Source organism: Bos indicus x Bos taurus, chromosome 9 (assembly GCF_003369695.1).
Source record: "Bos indicus x Bos taurus breed Angus x Brahman F1 hybrid chromosome 9, Bos_hybrid_MaternalHap_v2.0, whole genome shotgun sequence".
NCBI classification, from domain to species: Eukaryota; Metazoa; Chordata; class Mammalia; order Artiodactyla; family Bovidae; genus Bos; species Bos indicus x Bos taurus.
In genome coordinates, this window is record NC_040084.1 from 22,186,103 (window position 1) to 22,199,530 (window position 13,428).

The following is a 13,428-nucleotide window of genomic DNA, read 5'->3' on the forward strand; positions in this document are numbered from 1 at the left end:
TGTCCCTACTTCATATGTAACTTTCAAAGAAATGAATTTTGAGGTCACCTTATTATTGTTTTTTAGGGGGCCACCATTTTGCATTATCTGCTCTGTTGTGGTTGCCAAAAAAAAAAAAAATTAACCAGGTTTAAAAAACAAAAACTTTTCACTAATAGAAGAAATTTTCCCATACTGAGATATGGAGAGGTCATTCTTGCTTATACATGACTTGGCTTTAAATTTATGCTAACTAAAAACAGCCTGTCTTATGGCCTGTCAAACACACTGTACATCTGCTTTTACCATTAAAGAAGAGTGTGGCTCACCATCCAGTAACACAAAGCTTGAGTCGCAACCCACTTCAGTAACCCACTGACAGTACATCCTGAGGAAAATTTAGGATGGGAAAAACAGGATGAAGCATCTACACCGGGGATCTACAGACTCCACGATAGGTCAGACGACCAGATTCTCGCACCTCCCCACACACAGAGAAATACTACTATCATTTACTTGAGGTATCTGTCATTTGTGATTAGCAGTACTCTTTTACCAACATGTACGCTTGACTGTATGCATTTCCCAGCAAAAAAAAATTCATGTTTATACTGGCTCCTCCCACGTTACTGAGATGTTGTTTCCTGGGCTACAGTCTGCAGCTGAGTTGGAATAAAACCCTCATTTATTCCTACTATGGGTCACTGGTTATTTGCATCGACATCACCTTCACATCTACAGTATTCTGTATCTGTATCAGTCATCCTCTCAGCGTTTTTCCAGTCTCATGTTTAAGGTTAACTTCTGTGTCTTACTCTGGAATCTGCCTCTTTTCTTCCAGAACCCTCATTACTTTTCTCCTGTATTTCTACACTCTAACCAGTTATACCTCCACAAGCTATAAACACACTTAAATCTACTGTCTTTATAGGAAACCCATTTGAAAACTTTACCCCTTAAAACTGAATGATCAGGCTTCCCTGGTGGTCCAGTGGTTAAGAACCTGCTTGCCAACGCAGAGGACAAGGGTTTAACTCCCACAAGCCTCAAAGCAACAAAGCCAGTGTGCCACAACTCCTGGGCCTGCACTCTGAAGCCCTCCAGCAGACAGTTGAGTCCACGAGCCACAACTACTGAAGCCCACGTGCCCTAAAGGGCACTCCCTGCTTGCTGCAACTAGAGAAAGCCCACGTGCACCAATGAAGACCCAGAGCAGCCAATTAAAAAAAGAATTTAAATAGTCATTATCACTAGCACCTCCACCACCACAATAACCAACACTCTTCTCAGTCAGTATTTACTAAATGCCAGGTACCGTGCTAACATTGTTTTCTCTGCCTGGAAGGTTCTTCACCACAGAGGGAGATGTTAATTAAACAGCAGGTATTGGAACTTTCCTGGTGGTCTAGTGGCCAAGACTCCATGCTCCCAATTCAGGGGGCCAAGGTTCAACCCCTGGTCAAGAAACTTGATCTTGTAACTAAAGACCCTGCATGCCACAACAAAAAGATCCTCCGTGCCCTAACTAGAACCCAGTGCTGGTTCTAAATAAATAAGTATTTTTAAAAATATGCCAAACAACAAGTAACCAAACAACTGGATAGCTATCTGGGAGGAAAAAAAATCTATAAATACTTATTTCATACCTTACACCAATATACATTCCAGATGGGTCAAACATAAGATATAACACATTAAAATACTAGATGAAAAACAAAGAGACTCTTTTTTATAATCTCAAAGCACAAAAAGTCTCTCTAAATGTGATTTAAAATACAAAAGTTATAAAACTCCAATAAATTCCATCAGTTTAAAACATACATAAAAAACTTTAAAGACAAAAAAGGGGAAACTTTTTCCTTTAATATATCATCTATACAAAATAGTAAGAGACCAACAGAATAAAAGTCAAAGAATATGACCAACTTTCTCACACAAAAAGGGGGTGTGGGGTGGATTTAAATGAATTTTTAAAAAGAACTCATCTCATTCAAAAGAAAAGAAATGTAAATTAAAGCTACAATGAGACATTAATTTTATCAAAAAGACAAAGATCAAAAAGGTTGATATCACTATGTATAGACAAGGGTGTGGAGAAATAGAAACTCTACTCCATTGTTGGTGAGTGTACACCAGTACAGTTATTAGAGACAGCAATTCAGTAATATTTGCCAAAATGTAAAATGCACATTCCTTCTGACTCAAGCAATTTTACTCCTAAGAGTTTATCCTGTAAAAATATATCTATGTGTGAAACGGCATAAGTACAAGAACGGTCACTGCATCAATGCATGAAAAAAATCTTCATAGTTAAGATAGTTCAGGTATGTCCATGCAAAAGATTGTTCATGTATCAAAAAAAAAAAAGGCAGCTACATATTTTCTAATATGAAATAGCCTGCAAGATAAATTGTAAAATGTCTCTTAAAACTAGATGCATGTGTAATACTACTTATGAGAAAATGTATATGTAAGCACATGTTTATGCTTAAATATGCATGAAAGATGTTTAGAAGAACATACAAGAAAATGGTTAATAGTGGTTGCTCCAGGGAAGAGCACATGGCTGGAGACAGAAATGCAAGGCAGACTTACTTTTTACTACAAACCTCTTTTGAATGCTTTACCAAGTTCATGTACACATTTTAAAATAAACATACATCTTAAAAACACACATAAATGCTAATATGTTGATTAGAGAGGCCACAGGCAAGTCAAGAAAACTCAACCATCATACATGAGCCTCTAGTCTTTTTCCAATATGCTAATGTTTCTTGCTTTGCCCTTTCAGATCTGGAAAAATAAAATATTATTTGTCAACCACTTGATGGAGAAGGAAATGGCAACCCACTCCAGTGTTCTTGCCTGGAGAATCCCAAGGACAGGGGAGCCTGGTGGGCTGCCGTCTATGGGGTCACACAGAGTCGGACACGACTGAAGCGACTTAGCAGCAGCAGCCACTTGATAAACTACTTATCTTCAGTTTCTTCAGTGTTAGAAAACTAAACACCAATATAATATACTAGAAATTTTATATCTAGAGTGCACTACTTCACACTAAGGATTTCTCCATCACCTTTTATTTATCATCTCCTAATTATCTTCTCCTTTCAGTATTTTTGTCTTCTGGATTTTAAATGAGTAGTCAATCCATCTATAATGCCTAGATTTTAAAGCTTTTATAGGAGAAATTCTACATAAATTACCTTTTCCAAGGTATCAAATTAAGTTCCCAAAATACTTATTTCATTTTAATTTATTTTAAACATGTAGTCAGCCCTTCATATCTGCAAGTTTCACATCTGTTAATCGAACAAAGCTTGGATTGAAAGTATTTAAAAATTCCACGAAGTTCCAAAAACAAAAGCTTAATTTTGCCTCATGCTGACCAACTATATTTACATGGCATTTTCAACTACAGTTGACCCTGAACAACACAATGGCCCTCTCATAGCCAGCTTTCGCTATGCTAGGCCCCTCCTAGTCACAGCTTCACATCTGCAGTTTCAGAGGCAGATCTTGGTAGTACTGCAGTACACATTTATTAACAAAAACCCAAGTATAAGTCGACCTATGCACTTCAAACCCATGCTGTTCAAGGTTTAACCATATTTACATAGCATTGGCATTGTATTTAGATATCTAAAGATGATTCAAAGTATACTTGTATGCAAATATTAAGGCATTTTACATACAGGACCTAAGCATCTGCGGATTCTGTTATACCACTGGAGTCCTAGAACCAATACCCGACTGATATCAAGGAACTTCTGTATTTATAGGAATGACAGAGCAAAAACAGTTACATGACTATTTAGAGGGACGTAAGTGAGTTTACAAGTATGTACAGGAAAAACTTCTGTGCAGCAGACATAAAACATTCCAAATCCATATTTTCCACTCCCATTTCAAATCACACTAAGTCATAAATTTCTAAACCTAACTGGTTCCTAACTATTACGATTTCCCCATTTGGAAATGATAGCACAGAACTAGAGAACTCCTAGTTCTTTCTAGCTCCAGTTCTGTTTCCACTAGACTACATGTAAACAAGCTAACAAAGTGTTCGGTAGTTAGCAGACATGAAGACAAAGTACCAAAGCCTCAAGTAGTTTAAAATGTTAAACTGGAAAACATGATAGGTGGCAAAGCAGTCACAAGTACTTAATTCCTTTGAGGCTCTAAAATTTTGTGTTTTCAGTGTCTTCCTAATACCTGAAAAGAACCACTTACATCAGTCACTCAAACCTACATGCAATAATTAAGGTACAAGAGCAAAGAATTCCCTAATTTGTTATGATACATAACTCAAAAACTTAAAGGGAAAAAAGAATATTAAATCTAAATAAAAGTGATGCTATACAATATGTAACAAGAGAGGCACATACAGAGTACTATGAACATAAATATGGAAGTGACTAAGAGCTGGCACTTCTCTGAATCCTACATATTTGAATTCAAATATAGCAATGCCAGCTGTTACCAATTATGTAACTACAAAGTACAATAATCTCTCCAAGCCTTCATTTCTTCACCTGAAAGCAGAGACAATGCCACCTACCTCACAGAGTTACTATAATGATAAATGAAGCTGCTCAGCATGGTATCTGCCACCAAATGTATATTCCACAAATAGTAGTTTTTATTACTACCATTTCTTCAGTAACAAAAAGATAACTTTTATCCCAGAGCTCACATTTGTTCTTGCAATATCTCTGTCACTGGTTTCCGAGCACTCTCCTCCAAGGAAACCATACATACCAAGGTTACCAATGACATCCAAATTGCCAAATATCACTTGGGGATAATGTTACTTGACGTCCCTGCTGTTGAATCATTACCACCACATCCACATCTCCAAGGAGTACTGAAAGGACAGGGAACCACTGAAGCATTTCAGCATGGGCTCGCTCTCCTACCACTTCTCCAAAGGCATTTTCCCTTCCCCTGACATTCAAGTGTTGGGCTTCTCTCAGTGTTCCACTGAGTTATCCTTTCCTAATTCATACTCACTCACCTTGGATAGTTTCAATGTCTTCATGTTACTTTAACCTATGTGCTCATAATCCTCAAACCTGCCTCCTGTCCTCATGTTTCCCCTAAATTCCTGGCCCAATGCCTAATGTTAATCTTATCTATGCTTTGAACAATACTTATTGAAGGCATGTGATATTTTACATCAGAGAGGTTAAGTAGGCCACCCAAATCACACTATCAGCAAAGAGTTAGGATTCAGGATTCAAACATAGATCTATTTCACAGTAAAGTCCAAGCTATTTCTACAACACTATGCTGCCTCCTCAGTGCATCTACAGGTCACAAGGTACTGCAAAAATAAAAATACAAAGAGCTTAAGGGCTTCCCTGGTGAATCAGACGGTCAAGAATCTGCCCACAATGCAGGAGACCCGGGTTCAATCCCTAGGTTGGGAAGATCCCCTGGAGAAGGGAATGGCTACACACTCCAGTATTCTTGCCTAAGAAATCCCATGGACAGAGGAGCCTAGAGAGGGCTACAGTTGTGGGATTGCAGAGTCAGACACAACTAAGCGACTGACAGTTTTCACTGTTACTCTAGATAATTCGAAAAAGTCTATTCTCGATATTCATCGATAATACTTGAGTGAAAATACAGCTCATTTAACAACTGTATTGACCGAACAAGATTTATTATCTAGTACATAGTCTACCATCAGTGGGTCACAGTTTAGTACGGGGAATGAACTGCTTAGTAGAAGGGAATGAATTTAAGCAAGTACTAAAAAAACTCATGATTAAAAATCTATGGTAAAGATATAACAAGTGACTCACAGGAATGTAGAGTCAATAGGAGGGATAGAGAGATTTCCCAAAGGATATGTATAAACGAAGACTTAAGATGAGCACATGTCAGCCTGGGGTTAATGGGCATTTGAGGCAGAAGTAAGAGTAAATATAAAAGCACTAAAATTACCTTGGTCCATTCTGAAAATTCCAAGAAATTCAGAAAACAGAAATGCATAATGCCTAATATATATATACTGGATACACTAGATTATAGACAGTCTTATGTGCCTTTCTTTAGGGATAACGAAAGTGGGCAATCAAAAACATATTTAGGACCCTGAATTGATTAGATGTGGTGATAACTTCTAGGTTTCTGGCTTGGGCAGCCAGGAAGAAAAGTAAGGGTAAATACTTTAGAAATCAGAGAAAACAAATTTAAAACAAAAGGAACAAACAAATTAAAGGTGAAGATTTGTTTTATATGTGATGAAGTGTTGATGAGAAATTGAGTGGAGGAGTATAGCTAGCTACAGGCAATGGTTAACCTTGAAGACTGCTTCACTATAAAGGTGCCAGTCAGTAGAGGTTGAGCCCTCAACAATGGCTCATAATCCTATGTATACACTTGGTTAAGAGTTCAGTTATATTCCTAAAACACAAATCTGATCATGCTAGTCTCTGAAATACTTAAGACCAAAATGAAACAATATATTTCATGCATTAATAGCTTTGTGACCTCAGAAAGAGGAGGCCAGTTAGACCTGGCAATTATGTAGCACATAAAGTTCAGACAACACTGGGCTAGTAACTCAGATACACCACTAATTAAGTTATAAATTACCCTGGGCACATCACCCATCACCTAAGATTCAACTCTTTCCTGTAAAAAGGGAATAACTATTTATCTCCTGAGTTGTTCTGAAAAATCAATGAGACAATTCATGCACATGTAAGTACCAAACAATGTTATGAAGGAAAAAGAAACATAGTGATATATATAGATCAGAAAATGGAGTAACTATATTGAAGTCCCTTCTGCTTGGAACGTTTTTACTCAAACCTTTAGAAGGCTGCCAACTTGTCCACAGTTTACAAACGTTACGTCTACCACCCTTTGAACTTTCATATGGACAAGCATAGTGCTTTACATAAATGAACTGATTGCCCTGTATATTACCTTTACTTTAGAAAGAGGAAATTGATGTAAAAGCTTGATGTAAATTGATGTAAAATCACACAGATAGAAAACTGTGGATTCTACCTATTCTCTCTACCCAAATTGCTCTTTCAAAATGCAGTCAGGAAATCTTCAATAGGAACTAGAATAGTGTGGCAGAAAAGAATTACCCTTACTTGTAGTCATAAGAATTGGGCTCCTACTATGGATGAGATTTCAGACAAGTCCTTGTATTACTAAGAACTTAAGTTTTCTGAACTGTGTCAAACTTGGGATGCCACCAACCAGTCTCAAAAGAATGTCTGCTAGCAGCTGGTGACCACAACCTGACTTTTTAAAGGCCTCCTCTTATAATTATTATATTTTTAGACAATGAATTTGCTTTAAATCATATGTTAACAAGATGAGAAAACACATGTGCAGGGACCAATAGCACTCATTACCCATATGTTAAAACCAAACCAAGAGTTAAAACCTACCTAGATAAAACAAGACAAATGGCCACTTGGCTACAAGTCTCCCCAAAGCACCAGGGCCAGACTGGGTTTCTGACTTACTCTCCTGAAAAGAAATGTGACCAATTTTGTCTATTAACATTCACACTGTCACTTGTCCAACTACTTCTAACTGGGTCTGTGACACCTACATCAATCATACTAGGCTAACAGGACTAAGAACATGTGTATGACCACACCAAATAGCTCCATTTCCCTGGACAGGGTAACCCAAGCTCTGACTCTATCTAGACCAGGATCAAAACTGCTACCAAATGTAACCTGGTTCTTACTCCTGCTTGGGCCCCTGGTTACAAAAAATTCTTTTATTGATATTTGGCCCCTGATTTTTCCAATCTAGATTATTAAGTCTGTCTCTTCCAAATTTTAAGTTTTGCATTAAGATGATAGTGATGGAGAGATACCAGCCACTCCTTGGAATCGATCCTGCCAAAATAACAGCAGAAGTCACCCCGAGACAGAACAAGAGCTTTGTGACCCCAACTAGAAGCTAGAGAAGACAGACCTTTGCCCTTCATCCTCCCAATAAAGATTTCTTGGGGTTCATATCCCTCAGGGGGGATTTGAGGCAGACATTACTTTGTCAACAAAGGTCCGTCTAGTCAAGGCTATGGTTTTTCCAGTGGTCATGTATGGATGTGAGAGTTGGACTGTAAAGAAAGCTGAGCGCTGAAGAATTGATGCTTTTGAACTGTGGTGTTGGAGAAGACTCTTGAGAGTCCCTTGGACTGCAAGGAGATCCAACCAGTCCCTCGTAAAGGAGATCAGTCCTGGGTGTTCACTGGAAGGACTCATGTTGAAGCTGAAACTCCAATACTTTGGCCACGTGATACGAAGAGCTGACTCATTTGAAAAGACCCTGATGCTGAGAAAGATTGACGGCAGGAGGAGAAGGGGACGTCAAAGGATAAGATGGTTGGATGGCATCACCGACTCAATGGACATGGGTTTGGGTGGACTCCGGGAGTTGGTGATGGACAGGGAGGCCAGGAGAAATATCAATAACCTCAGATATGCAGATGACACCACCCTTATGGCAGAAAGTGAAGAGGAACTAAAAAGCCTCTTGATGAAAGTGAAAGAGGAGAGTGAAAAAGTTGGCTTAAAGCTCAACATTCAGAAAACGAAGATCATGGCATCTGGACCCATCACTTCATGGGAAATAGATGGGGAAACCATGGAAACAGTGTCAGACTTGATTTTTGGGGGCTCCAAAATCACTGCAGATGGTGACTGCAGCTATGAAATTAAAAGACGCTTACTCCTTGGAAGGAAAGTTATGACCAACCTAAATAGCATATTCAAAAGCAGAGACATTACTTTGCCAACAAAGGTTCGTCTAGTCAAGGCTATGGTTTTTCCTGTGGTCATGTATGGATGTGAGAATTGGACTGTGAAGAAGGCTGAGCGCCGAAGAATTGATGCTTTTGAACTCTGGTGTTGGAGAAGACTCTTGAGAGTCCCTTGGACTGCAAGGAGATCCAAACAGTCTATTCTGAAGGAGATCAGCCCTGGGATTTCTTTGGAAGGAATGATGCTAAAGCTGAAACTCCAGTACTTTGGCCACCTCATGCGAAGAGTTGACTCATTGGAAAAGACTCTGATGCTGGGAGGGATTGGGGGCAGGAGGAGAAGGGGATGACAGAGGATGAGATGGCTGGATGGCATCACTGACTTGATGGACGTGAGTCTGGGTGAACTCCGGGAGTTGGTGATGGACAGGGAGGCCTGGCGTGCTGCGATTCATGGGGTCGCAAAGAGTCGGACACGACTGAACGACTGAACTGAACTGAACTGAGGGAGGCCTGGCGTGCTGCGGTTCATGGGGTCACAAAGAGTCGGACACAACTGACTGACTGAACTGAGCTGAACTGAACAGTTTCTCCCCTGTGGACAGAAACTCCATAAATACCAGAAACTCCATAAAAGCAGGACGATGGAAGAGTCTGGGCCTTGCCCAGATAAGAGATAAAAGACCACTTACTCCTCATTCAAAGTCAAGGAGACCTTGCAGACTACACATGAAAGGCTCCTTAGAGGTCAAAAAGGGAGGAGGCATCACCTCACAGTAAGTGATGTCAACTACCCATAAGCCTCTGCACTAGAATCCATCTTGGCTAAGAGATGAGCGGGCACACATGGGAAGTTCCTAAGCTATACTGAATACAGACTCAGAACCAGGCAAATCAAAATGACTGGCCAAATGAAACCTGGAAGAAAAGGCTCCTAAAAAGTAATTCAAACTACCATGAGAGCACAACTCTTTTCTGCCTAATGTTTCACTTAAAAAAAAAAAAAAAGAATTGGATTCCTACCATCTAAAACCCTGTTCAAGTAGCTTAATCTCCCTAATCCAAATTTCTTCATCTGTAAAATGAAAACAACTTGCCTTATGAGTGGAGACCTTGCCTACAAAAATTTTAAGTTCCTGAAGGGAGGGAAGGGAATGCGATACTAACTTATATTTCTCACAATATTATAATATGTATTCAACCAGTAGGTTTATTTTTTTTTTGAAGAGCTCTCTAAAATCAAAATATCTTCCCTAAAGACTTGTATCTATGTTAACTGTTACAAAGTTACAAATTATAGTGACTTATAATCAAAGAATGTTTAAAATTTTAAATTCCTTCTGCAAGCCCTGAAAATATTTCACCTAATTTTAAAACGTTGAGACATACTACTTTAGGAAATAATTTACCTTTATCAATACTGTATTTCATTCTAATGTTTCCTAAATTATTCTCTGGGTACAAGAGAAAAAAATTCAACATTTTATTAGCACAAAACCCAGTTTCACAATTGAACAATTCCCCAAATTTTAGGGGGCAAGCACATCTCTGGAGGTGGCAAAGAATTACCACCCTATTAATGATAATAAAGGGATTTCCTTAGGGGTCCCTCCAGTGGTTAAGATTCTGTGCTCCACTGCAGGGGGTACAGGTTTGATCCCTGGTCCTAGTTGGGGAACTAAGATCCCACATGACACAGGACACAACCAAAAGATTAAAAATAATAATAATAAGCTAACTTCAAAATCATTTATAATAATTAACCAAGTAACACTGAGCTCCTTATGTAATATGGTCTATTGAACTTTATGATCTTGAAGCATAATGTATAATTTAGCATACTGAAAGCCCTGGACACAAGTTTTAAAAAAAAAAAATTTAAATAATAGAAGAGCCATTTTTTAAAATTCCTTGAAATAAGCTGCTTTGACTAAATATCTGTACTTTCTCCAAGTATCTATAATATAATTATTTTTAGAAAGCAGCTCTTTCTGCCCTATATCAGTTTCTAAAATCCATAAAAATCAAGGAATTCAAATTAGAAAGGGCAGGAACTTCCCCGGTGGTCCAGTAGCTAGGACGCTGGGCTCCCAGTGCGGGGAGTACAGGTTTCATCCCTGGTCAGGGAGCTAGATCCCAGATGCCCCAACTAAGACCAGGTGCAGCCAAATAAATAAATAAAAATTAAAAAGTTTTCTTTTAAAAAAAAAAGGGGGGGACAGTGAAAAGATCAAGGATCTATGGCAGGATGTGAATTTGGACATCACGGGCATAGCATCACTGGTTCTTTTATCAATTCTGATAAATTTTGACTTTCAAACCCACTACCTTCCATGCGTGGGGGGTAAAAAAAGGTGTCACATCAATTTCTACTTCCTGACCTGTCTGGTGAACACCCTTTACGTTTTATTACCTACGCTGGAAATACGGAATCACGGATATCCTGGGTTACTTATTTCGCTACTGAACTAAAACTTTTTTTTTTTAGAAATCCGCAACATGATACAAGAACAGAAGGCCTCTATCCTGTCTCCTCCATCCCCCAAGAAAAGAACGGGTCCCTTTCACAGAACAGTCGATTCACTCTGCACTTCATCGTTAGCATCCCCAGAGTGAACGAAAACTTCTGTGACGCGACGAAGGGGCTGAGGGATATGGACGCCTCGAAGAATGGCTTCACATTCAGGCTCAAGGGACAGTGACACGAGACAACCACCAGAAACGAGCAGCGCGACGTCGCTGGAAGGCGTGGCAGGAGAACCGCAACGTAGCGCGCTGCCCGCACACACCACTCATTAGCTCAGAGAGGAGGCGGGGAGGTGGCCGCTGGGACCCGGGCCACACCGCCGGCCTCGCGCCGCCTCGCGCGGAGCCCAGCGGCCTCGGCGCCCGGAGTCCCCTGCCCGCTGTCCCCCGCACCCTGCGGTAAGATCACACCGTCCCGTCGCGGCCGAAGCCTCCCTCACCAGTCGCTAGATGAAAATGCGCCAGTGGTCTCCGCGGGGTGGACGCACGGCAGCGCAGGGACTCATCCTCAGTGAAGGCAGCAGAAGAAAGTGAAGGGCGCCAGTGGAGGCCGGTCCCCAGGCCCGGGTCAGCTCTGGAGGCGGCTGCAGCTACAGCCGCGTCTACAGGCGCCTGGCAGAGGGGTGGGAAGTGGGTCTGGGAGGAAAGGCCGGCGCGGGCGGGACCTAGGAATAAGACGGGCGCTGATTGGCTGGGGCTCATGTATGCCTCTTGAGGATTGGCTAGTGTCTGCTCATAAGGCCTCGCGTGGCAGCACCAAAACTGTGGCCTTTCCCTGGCGCCCTAAAGTAACTTGACCCCGCCGGCCTTGGGACTGCCAGCGCTGGCGGGTGGGGGTGTGCGGAGGGGGACGGCGGGGTTGGGGAAGGCCGCGGTCGGGGACTCAAACCAACGGGGGATGGTGGAAATGTCCGCCTCGCGTCAGCTGTCGCCCAAGGAGAAATCCTGTTAGCCCCCACAGCCGGAGACTTAGCAGTTCACGATAAACCCTGGTGTAGAGACTGAACTTTGGGAACCTGGACGGATACCTTGGTCACCACGCAACAGAAATCAAAGGCGTAGGCATCTGCCACCTGAGTTTCCTCCCCAACGCCCTACCAGTGGGGTCACTGAAAAGCTCAGGGCGCGGTCTGGCAGAGAGACAGCATCGCCCCTCCCACACCCAGATGATCGGGGCGGGGGTCACTCCCTGGGTCAGAAGGCGTCAAGGACTTCTTGGATCCTCGCTCTGCGGGTCCAGCCGCCGACCCGGGGCCCGCCAGTCGCCAGCTCACGCCACTCTGCCTGACGCCAGGCTGGCTCTATCCTTTTTGCCCCCCTTTAACTCCGCACGGAAGGGCTGTTTTTTAAAATGGTCGCGTGAAAAATGAGGGAGGAAAAGCAAGCAGCCAATAATCGATACTAGGGTAGCGAAAAAGAAACACCCTGCCTGGGAATGCCTAATACAGTAGGCGCCCGTTCAATGTTTGTTCGGGGAGGGCTGGGTGACTCAGAACAAACAACTCGAAGTCAGGAGGTAGCTGTGCGGCTCTGCCACTTGGTCAGTTATACAAGCCATTTAGTCTCTCTCATCTGTAAAACGACAGAGTTGGACTAAATGTCTTCTTTGGGACGGCCCATTCAGCTGAACTCATTCAGGAGCCTGCCTTGTGGAAGCCTAAAGACATCCAGCTGGTTCGTGAAGAGAATAACTAGCTCTGTTCTGTCTCTTTGCCCCTTATTCTAGGTGCCCTTCTTTGACAGGTAACAAAAACTAGTTTATAATGTAAACATTGAAGTGATTTTGAAAATAAGCTATGTATGATGACTTTTATATTCATGCACAAAAAAGCTAGCAATGGCAAGAAAAATAATGTAAATAAATGCACTGACCAAAGATCAAATATTTTATCAGTCTCTGGGCAAATTAATTGGCTTTTTGGAAGCCTCTATTTCCTCATTTGTAAAATAGGAGCAACAATGCAATTACCATTGTTAAAATGTAATTATATAGAGACATATTGCACTTAGCAGAGTGCCTGGAACACAATAACACTTCCTAAATGGTAGACGTTACTTTTTATAAATAAGTATTTCCTTAGCAGTGGAATTATTCTAGTTCCGTTGCAATTATTCCATTCATTTTAACAATAGCCAGTGTCAGGCACTTGTAAACAATAGGGATCCAATTAGTG

At 41.2% G+C, this 13,428-nt stretch overlaps 1 protein-coding gene across 3 annotated transcripts in view; it reads right to left on the minus strand.

The window, feature by feature from the left end:
- The window catches only part of IBTK (inhibitor of Bruton tyrosine kinase), a 95,004-nt gene extending 82,941 nt beyond the window's left edge, over nucleotides 1–12,063 (minus strand). For 2 of the 3 annotated variants that reach the window (XM_027551000.1, XM_027550999.1), the window contains exon 1: nucleotides 11,695–12,060. The gene's annotated coding sequence lies outside the window, so the exon portion shown is untranslated. Of the gene's footprint in view, nucleotides 1–11,694 lie in introns of all 3 variants that reach the window. The other variant, XM_027551001.1, reaches the window with a different exon arrangement.
- Nucleotides 12,064–13,428: the final 1,365 nt, after the last annotated feature.